Raw genomic sequence first — 10,629 nt, 5'->3', positions numbered from 1 at the left:
TCCGCCTCCTCCTCGTCCTCCTTCCTCCTTCTCCACCTCTTTGTCCTCGTCCTCCTTCCTTCTCTCCTCTCCTTCTCCTTCTTCTTCCTCCTCTTCCATAAAGCACTGAGAAACACGGAAAGGCCCATGCACCTGCCGTCTGGCAAATTAGCGGCGCCACTCTTATTAGTGACAGAAAAAGTGTTTCGTGCTGCGAAGACAGCGTGACGAGAGAGAGAGAGAGAGAGAGAGAGAGAGAGAGAGAGAGAGAGAGAGAGAGAGAGAGAGAGAGAGAGAGAGAGAGAGAGAGAGAGAGAGAGAGAGAGAGAGAGAGAGAGAGAGAGAGAGAGAGAGAGAGAGAGAGAGAGAGAGAGAGAGAGAGAGAGAGAGAGAATTTTCTATCATATGTATTTAATAATATGATTGGCAATGTAATGAAGGCAACTAATAATTCGTTTCGTCGGCAGTCATTAGTGTTGAAGATAACACTCATACATACCGGTCGTCAGCCTCCCTCGGACGATCTTTCCTCCTCCCTATAACTTTAGCTCTTGTAATAGGGAGGATTCAAATTACTCTCTGGTACTTATTACTAGGGCAGTTTGATGCGGGAATTTTCCCCTCTCTTACCTATAATGTCTTTCTTAATACCACAGAACACGTATATTTGGTAATTAGGAAAATCTTGATCAGCATTCTTACTCCGTCTTTTACTCATAATGTCCTCGGTCTATTTTTATACCACAAAACACGTAAATTTAGTTATGAGAATTTGGATCGTTATATGTTATCAGGAGGTCGAGGGCGAGCAGTCATCGTAGCTCATTGTCTGGGTCACGACTCGCCCTCAGCTCCTCAGATCCTTAGTACCGATTCTTTAACTTAGTAATGATCCAACGTTTGATATTGGAGAGCAAGAATGTGATAATTATGTAGCCCCGTGGTATATGTATGTTTAGGTTTTCTCCTGGCCACTGATATATAATGGAGTGCAACTAAAACACATCAATAAATAGGTATGTTATGATATGTTCCTTTGCTAGTCATATGTTCCTTTGCGAATATCCTCCTTTACCAATCACACATTCCTCCACGAAGCCCAAGTAGCAACAGTTAAAGAAATAAATGATGACAAAAATACAACCCACGATTCCATTCGATCTATACGTAGCTGACAACGCGGCCACCATGACATCCTGGGTACAGCTTCTCCTCACTTCTGTTTATTGTTGTGATTCTCAAAGTGATTCCGATTCGCCCGTGTATAAAGAAATGCCTCCGCGTCTGGTATTTATTTGATATTGAAAGACAAAAGTAATCGTCATTGTAAGTTTTTTCCTCCGGTGCTTTTGAGAACAGTAATGGCCTCTTTGAAGTTATAAATGACCCGTGTGTTAATTTGATATGGACGAGGAGGAGAAGGAGGAGGAAAGGGGCGAGGGGGAAAGAGGAAGGAGGAGAGGAAGGAGATAACTAGCAGGAACGACGAGGGCGACAAGGACGATTTGGAAGAAGAAGAAGAAGAAGAAGAAGAAGAAGAAGAAGTAGGAGAAGAAGACGTAGGAGAAGAAGAAGTAGGAGAAGAAGACGTAGGAGAAGAAGAAGAAGAAGAAGAGTAGGAGAAGAAAAAGAAGAAAAAGAAGAAGAAGAAAAAGAAGAAGAAGAAGAAGAAGACGAAAATAAGTAGGAGAAACTAAAGAAGTAACAGGAGAACAGAAAGAAAGCAACGAGGATTAGGAGAAACAGCAGGACCAGAAATAGGGAGAGGAGACTAGGAGGAAGAGTAGAAGAGCATAAAAGGAAGAGTAGAAGGGGAACAGGATAAAAAATAGGGAGAAGAGAAGTAGAAGGAAGGACAGGAGAACAGAGAGGAGGGAAGAAGAGGAGCAGAAAGAGCAGAGGAGCAGAAATAGGTAGAAGAGAAAAAAGAGGACGAGGAGGAGGACAAAAAGAAGGCTGATGAGGATGAAAACGGGAACGCATGCGAGGACGAAGACGAGGACGAGGGTGAAATAGTCTAACGAGGAAAATATGTAGCCAAAGATTGAAAACGATGACTAGAGTAAGAGAACGCTGACGAGGAAGAGGACGAGGACGAATAGAAAGACAAGTAGCAGGATAAGAAAGGAAGTCTGACGAGGGTGAAAACGAAGACCAGTAAAAAGACACCGACGAGGACAAAGACGATTAGTAAGGGAAGCAAGAGGATAGATATAAGGAGGATGTTTGAGGCGGGCGCGGCAGAGATGGGGTCTGTGGTGGGGCCGCTCATTTCAATACAATAGCGGCGGGAAGGAAGGAAGAAAGGAAGGTCGGCAGCGTACACCTGGTGATGAGAGGCGTGCATACCTGCCTCTAAATTAGTCCAGGTGTGTGTGTGTGTGTGTGTGTGTGTGTGTGTGTGTGTGTGTGTGTGTGTGTGTGTGTGTGTGTGTGTGTGTGTGTGTGTGTGTGTGTGTGTGTGTGTGTGTGTGTGTGTGTGCGTGTGTGAGACAGCCTTTGTGTAGATGGGCGGAGTAAAGAAAGAGAAAAATAAAGAAAGGAAGGAAGAAAGAAGGAGATGAATGAAGGAAGAAAGAAAGGGAGGAATGACTGAGAGAAGGAAGGAAGGAAGGAAGAAAGAAAAACCATGAAGTAAGTAAACAGAAAAGAAAGTGATCAAAGAAAATGAAACATTTAAAAGAAATAAAAAAAAAGAATAAGTAAAGATATGAACAAGAATTAAGAAAAAGAACAAGAGATAACATTTATGGACGGAAGAGAAAGACAGTGAAAGAAAAAAAAATGAAAGAGAGAGAGAGAGAGAGAGAGAGAGAGATCAACGCTAATACACATCTTCCCCCAGTTTACGGGCGTCAGTATATCAAAAGCTTCTCCCGGACGCAGCCAACGCGGAATCATTTTTGCGGATTTAACAAGAGAGTATTAATGTCCGACGCTATTCTTTTGCGGGATTGTGAAATTTGCCAAGAAAGGAGGGCGTGAGGAGAGGAGAGAAGAGAAAAGAATTGGAGGGAGAAAAGGAGGGATGGAGGGAGGAAAGGAGGAACGAAGGAAGAGATGGAGAAAGGAGGAGGGAGAGATGGAGAGATGAGAAGATAAATGGAAGAACAGAAGATTGGAGGAAGAAAACGAAGGACAGACAGGTAAGCGTTGGACAGGTGTGCCGGCCCGACCAGGTCGTGTGTTGGTGTGTCTGAAGTAAGTTTGAAGAAGTCTCTCTCTCCTTCCCATCTCCCTATTTCTTCTATACACTGCCTCCTCCTCTCCCCCTCTCCCATATCCTTCACTTATCTTTCCTCATTTCTTGAAGTCTATTTTGTTCCCCTACAGTTCTCCACAAAATCTCCCTATTTTCATGCGGTCTTCGGTGTCAGGCACGTGTCCCTCTTTCGCTCTCTCTGTTTCTCACCCTCTCACTCACTTATTTTCATTTCCAGTTGCTCCAATTGCTCTTTCATTATGCGTCTAGTTCAGGTCCTCACCCTCCTCTGCTGGTCTTGGATGACCACCTTGGCCCAGGAGTCCTGGGTCATTGCACCCGTGGGCCTTGCCAATGATGAGGACAGCAAGGGCGACGTCCCACGCCCGGACGGGTCCTCCCTTTTCCCGACAAGTCCGAACGCGTCAGACAGGACCAGGCTGCTGGGCATAGCCCGGTTATGCCTACAGGACGCCGTCGCCCTTCGGGGCAGAAGCTATGCACATCAGGAGGTCCTCACAAGCCTCCTGCAGCAGCAGGACAGTTGGAGGAAGGCCTTGGAATCCCAGGGCCAGAGACTCCTCCAGCTGCAGGAGCTCCACCAGGAGCTGCTGGGCAGGCACTTGGTCTTCGCCACCCAGTACGCCACCCTGGAGGAGGATCACGCCGCCCTTCAGCGGCAGCACACAGGACTGCTGGACGAAACGTTCCCGCTGCGTGCTGCCCTGGAGAGGGACCGAAGGGCCGGCGAACACCTCCGGCTGGAAAATGCTCTCCTTGTCTCCTCCCTCCAGAAAACACGCCAGGAAGCTGCCGCCCTGCATAGGGTTATCCAGGCACAAGAAATGGCGAGGAGGGAACAGGAGAGCAAGAGGCTATCGCTACATCAAGATATTTCCGCCCTTCCTGACGGTGAAGATGTCACCGATGAATATACCAGTGGCACGAATGATGAAGTGGAAGACACGATTGAATATGCCACCGATGAAGATGCCACTAGCATAAATGACGAAATGGAAGAGCCAATTGAAAATGTCAACGATGACGATCCCAATGGCATGAATGACGAAATGGAAAAGACAATTGAAAATGTCAACGATGACGATCCCATTGGCATGAATGACGAGATGGAAAAGACAACTGAAAATGTCAACGATGAAGATGCGAATGGCATGAATGACGAGATGGAAAAGACAATTGAAAATGTCAGTGATGAAGATGCCATTGGCATGAATGACGAGATAGAAGAGACAATTGAAAATGTCAGTGATGAAGATGCCATTGACATGAATGACGAGATGGAAAAGACAATTGAAAATGTCAGTGATGAAGATGCCATTGGCATGAATGACGAGATGGAAAAGACAATTGAAAATGTCAACGATGAAGATGCCATTGACATGAATGACGAGTTGGAAAAGACAATTGAAAATGTCAACGATGAAGATGCCATTGACATGAATGACGAGATGGAAAAGACAATTGAAAATGTCAACGATGAAGATGCCATTGACATGAATGACGAGATGGAAAAGACAATTGAAAATGTCAGTGATGAAGATGCCATTGGCATGAATGACGAGATAGAAGAGACAATTGAAAATGTCAACGATGAAGATGCCATTGACGTGAATGGCGAGATAGAAGAGCCAATTGAAAATGTCAGTGATGAAGATGCCATTGACATGAATGACGAGATAGAAGAGCCAATTGAAAATGTCAGTGATGAAGATGCCATTGACATGATTGGCGAGATAAAAGAGCCAATTGAAAATGTCAGTGATGAAGATGCCATTGACATGAATGACGAAATGGAAAAGACAATTGAAAATGTCAGTGATGAAGATGCCATTGACATGAATGGCGAGATAGAAGAGCCAATTGAAAATGTCAGTGATGAAGATGCTATTGACATGAATGGCGAGATAGAAGAGCCAATTGAAAATGTCAGTGATGAAGATGCCATTGACATGATTGGCGAGATAAAAGAGCCAATTGAAAATGTCAGTGATGAAGATGCCATTGACATGAATGGCGAGATAGAAGAGCCAATTGAAAATGTCAGTGATGAAGATGCCATTGACATGAATGACGAAATGGAAAAGACAATTGAAAATGTCAGTGATGAAGATGCCATTGACATGAATGGCGAGATAGAAGAGCCAATTGAAAATGTCAGTGATGAAGATGCCATTGACATGAATGACGAGATAAAAGAGACAATTGAAAATGTCAACGATGAAGATGCCATTGACATGAATGACGAGATAGAAGAGCCAATTGAAAATGTCAGTGATGAAGATGCCATTGACATGATTGGCGAGATAGAAGAGCCAATTGAAAATGTCAGTGATGAAGATGCCATTGGCATGAATGACGAGATAGAAGAGACAATTGAAAATGTCAACGATGAAGATGCCATTGACATGAATGACGAGATAGAAGAGACAATTGAAAATGTCAACGATGAAGATGCCATTGACATGAATGACGAGATAGAAGAGACAATTGAAAATGTCAACGATGAAGATGCCATTGACATGAATGACGAGATAGAAGAGACAATTGAAAATGTCAGTGATGAAGATGCCATTGACATGAATGGCGAGATAAAAGAGACAATTGAAAATGTCAGTGATGAAGATGCCACTGACATGAATGGCGAGATAAAAGAGACAATTGAAAATGTCAGTGATGAAGATGCCATTGACATGAATGACGAGATAGAAGAGACAATTGAAAATGTCAACGATGAAGATGCCATTGACATGAATGGCGAGATAGAAGAGCCAATTGAAAATGTCAGTGATGAAGATGCCATTGACATGAATGGCGAGATAGAAGAGCCAATTGAAAATGTCAACGATGAAGATGCCATTGACATGAATGACGAGATAGAAGAGCCAATTGAAAATGTCAGTGATGAAGATGCCATTGACATGAATGGCGAGATAGAAGAGCCAATTGAAAATGCCAGTGATGAAGATGCCATTGACATGAATGACGAGATAGAAGAGCCAATTGAAAATGTCAACGATGAAGATGCCATTGACATGAATGACGAGATAGAAGAGCCAATTGAAAATGTCAACGATGAAGATGCCATTGACATGAATGACGAGATAGAAGAGCCTATTGAAAATGTCAACGATGAAGATGCCATTGGCATGACTGACGAGATAGAAGAGCCAATTGAAAATGTCAACGATGAAGATGCCATTGACATGAATGACGAGATAGAAGAGCCAATTGAAAATGTCAACGATGAAGATGCCATTGACATGAATGACGAGATAGAAGAGCCAATTGAAAATGTCAGTGATGAAGATGCCATTGACATGAATGACGAGATAGAAGAGCCTATTGAAAATGTCAACGATGAAGATGCCATTGACATGAATGACGAGATAGAAGAGCCTATTGAAAATGTCAGTGATGAAGATGCCATTGGCATGAATGACGAGATGGAAAACACAACCGAAGATGTTACAGACGAATGAACCAGTGCCTGTTCGGGCAAGATTTCTCACAAAAGCCTGTGACAGGCCTTAGACCCGGGCCTTGAGTTCGCTGTCTGGACTTGCATTTCTTACATTTCTTACATTACTTAAAACCTTTCTATCTATCAGTAAATCGTCCTGAAGGTAATATTTGAATCACAGAGTTTTACATTCAGAGTTACATGCCAGAGCGCGCGTCCCCCATCCCGCTGCCTCGTGCCGGGGGTGTCAGCCGCCCCCGCATCGGCCGTGGCTGTGCCCAGCTCGTCCCAAACCGACGACTTCACTCACCTCGCTCTCGCCCGGTTTCCTGACCACGCCATTCATTATCTAAAAAAAGCTGAGACCGCCATCGTCTTTCTGGGAAAATTCTTGCATCACACTTGCATGAATTTGAAACAATACTATGAAACCAAATGTACGAAAGTGAGAGATAAATAGAATGGCGCATAAACATTTTCCTGCACCTCTTTCCCTTCAGCTCCTCATACTCGGCTGTTTTTCCTCCATGCAGGAATATTAGCGGCTGATAAATAGATACAAATAATTAAGTAGAAGGTTGAGTAGTAACATACAGATAGATAGATACATAGATAGATAGATTGCCAGGAAGATAAATAGTTCGATAGAAATATATTGGAAAGAAAGGAATAGAGAAAACAAAAAAACGATAGAAGTGTTTAGATAGATATATAGAAGACGGAATAGAGAACTAAACAGATCAAGGGACACAATGACAAGCAGACCGATAGACAGTTAGATAGAAAAGTATAGAAAAAAAAAGAAATATAAATCAGTACTTGACCTGACATTTCATATGCACCCATTGCCTTCTTGCCATCTATAGTCTTCCCAATATAAAGGTGGGGTGAGAAAGATAAAGGAAGAGAAAGACCAGAGAGATAAAGGAAGGAAAGGAGAGAGCGAAAAGAGGAAAGAAGGAGGAGGTTGGCGTGGGAGGAAAGAGTGGAGAGAAGGCAAAAACAGAGGGGTGGAGGGAGGAAAGAAGGGACGAGAGAGACACATAAGAGAAAGAGGAGGAAGCAGGGACAGAGAACAAAATGGTGGATAGACGCAATAGACATAATAGACGGGTGGAGAGACGGAGTGTACGAGAAAGCGAATGAAAGGGAGAACAGAGAGCCAGAGAAGAAAGTGGAGAAATAAGAGAAAGGAACAATATATGAAGGACAAGGACAGATGTTGAAGATAAGAATGTAGATAGAATAATAAGAACAGAATGAGGAGGAGGAGGAGGAGGAGGAGGATAAGGGAAAGGCGACAGCCAGGGCGTGTAGGAGCTAATAAAATGTGGCGGTTTATGCGGTTGTGGGTGACAGTTTAAAGGTCATTACGATATTTTGGCCCTAGGGTACATCTGGCTACACTCTTTTCATGACACACAAAAAAATAAAATAAATGGAATACAGTAAAATAAAATAGTAGAAAATAAAATAAATAAATGATTAAGTAAGATTGAAGGAAACATACATCTATCTGGCTACGTTCTTTTCATGACGCACACACAAAAAAAAGTAAAATAAATGGAATAAAATAAAGTAAAATAATAGAAAATAAAATAAATAAATGAATAAGTAAGATTAAAGGAAACAAACTTCTTTCATAGCAACTCCTCCTCCTTCTCCTCTCTCTCTCTCTCTCTCTCTCTCTCTCTCTCTCTCTCTCTCTCTCTCTCTCTCTCTCTCTCTCTCTCTCTCTCTCTCTCTCTCTCTCTCTCTCTCTCTCTCTCTCTCTCTCTCTCTCTCTCTCTCTCTCTCTCTCTCTCTCTCTCTCTCTCTCTCCTTCCTCCATCCGTCTCTCCTCCGTCCCTCCTTTCCTCCTTTACGTAAAGAAAAAAAGAAATTAGGAGGGGGAACTATTTATGATTTTCTTCCTGCTCACCGAAGCGTATCACACCAAAACATACCCCGCTTTATATAACAAGAAAAACACGTCGATTTGAATAATAAAAATGAATTAATACACTTTTACTTCTTATGGCGCTGGGCGGAGGCGAATGTTAATAAGGAGATCTAAAAACAGTGATATGGAGGTGTATTGTTTCGGCCACATAAATAAAAGCAACATTGATTTGTATAATAATAATAGATTCGATGCTTTCTCGTGCACTGGCGGCGGGATATGTTGAAATAAGACCTTGATTGGGACACAACACGGACTTAATGCTGCTTTCTCCCTTCCCCAAAACAGCCCAGCGTCTCTTTCACAATGACTCTGGAGAGGAAAATAATACTGCGAGTGGGTCTTCCCTATTCATAAACTACAGCTCTCCTTCCTCATGTTTTATCTTTTAATTCCAACAGCGCTTCACTTGATCGGGACACAGTCTTAATCCTGCTTTCTCCCTTACCCCAAAAAGCCCAGCATCTCTTTCACAATGACTGGAGAGGAAACTAATATGCTGCATTTCAACGAGTGGGTCTTCCCTTTTTCATCATAAACCACAGCTCTCCTTCCACTTAGATTATAGTTTCATCTTCACTTGATCGGGACACATTTTTAAGGCTTTCTCCCGACACCCCAAAAGCCCAGCATCTCTTTTACAACGGTTCTGGAGAGCAAAACAACTCTGCATTTATATGAGTTCGTCCTTGAAACAGAAAAAAAATGTAATTATTGAAATTTATCTTTAATTCAGTTAGATAGCACTTTACTTGAGCGAGACACACACTTAATACTGCTTTCTCCCTCACCCCCAAAAGTTCAGCATCTCTTCACAACGACTCTGAAAAGCAAAACATGAATGCATATATACGAATTTGCGTTTTCTTCCTCATAAACCACAGCTCTCCTTCAACTTAGGCTCCTAAACAAAAAGAAATGCATGTATTAGGTTTTCTCGCCTCAAAAACCACGTCACTTCTTTCGAAACGCTTCTCAAAACACGAAAAAAAACCTCAGCATTTTCTATAATCCGGTCTGCTCTCGCGCCCGGCCGGCAGGAAATGTTTAATAAGACTGCGATGCCGTGTTTGGCCGCGGCGTTGCCCGGCCCGAGTGCTTGACCCTCTGGCTGCCCGGGGGTCGTTGGCCAGCCTCCTCCCTCGGCCCTGGGGTCAGCGGGTCTCATATAAGGCCACGCGTCGCCTTATGAGTGAGCTGCCCGCGAACACAGACCCGCCGATGGACGCCCGACAATCAGGGACCAGACACACGCCCTCCTTAGCGGCGATCCGGGACAAGCATTAGACTTCTCTCTCCTAATTTACTACAGCGTTAAATCGGAACCCAGGGGCGGAGGGTCCTGAGCTGCTTGCATGGCGGGGCGGGGCGCGCACACACACACACACACACACACACACACACACACACACACACACACACACACACATCGGCCAAACTAAGCATCTTCGTTATTGACACTTAATCCCCTGAAATAATATGAAGATTTATTGATCTTTGTCTCGGGAAGGAAGAGATGAGAGCCAGTTAATAGACAGAAAGCAAGTGTCGCATAACAAGGGATTGGGGTGAGGGGAGCTAGTTAGGGGCCCTGGGGGTCAGGAGAGCTGCTGGAGGTGTGGGTCAGGGTGGGTCAGGGTGCTGGGTGTTGTACAGGGCAGGGGCAGGGTGGGGTGCATATTCTGAGTCTCTGAAATGGTATGTGGTCCCTGAGTAAAAATGTTCGGCTGTAGCTTCGAAACTAACCACGGGTTGTTCTGGAAAATACTCTCATTGTGATTCGCATTCAAAACTACCCTAAATGACTCCCAACCTAACCTAACCTAACGCAAGCTTCCCTGTTCAAGAGTACCGCCACATACCAGTAGAGAGATAGGGAGAACGCGCTCAGGTTAGGTTAGGGAGGCTCACCGGGTATCTGGCTGAGGGACAAGGCCGAGGCAGGGCGAGGTACAGCCAGACGCGTTGCACAATGTTCCCACACACTGACCTCAATACACGACGGCGAAAACGAGTGTAAACAAG

This window comes from Eriocheir sinensis, unplaced genomic scaffold, assembly GCF_024679095.1.
Source record: "Eriocheir sinensis breed Jianghai 21 unplaced genomic scaffold, ASM2467909v1 Scaffold91, whole genome shotgun sequence".
NCBI classification, from domain to species: domain Eukaryota; kingdom Metazoa; phylum Arthropoda; class Malacostraca; order Decapoda; family Varunidae; genus Eriocheir; species Eriocheir sinensis.
Note: the sequence above shows the minus strand (reverse complement) of the source record.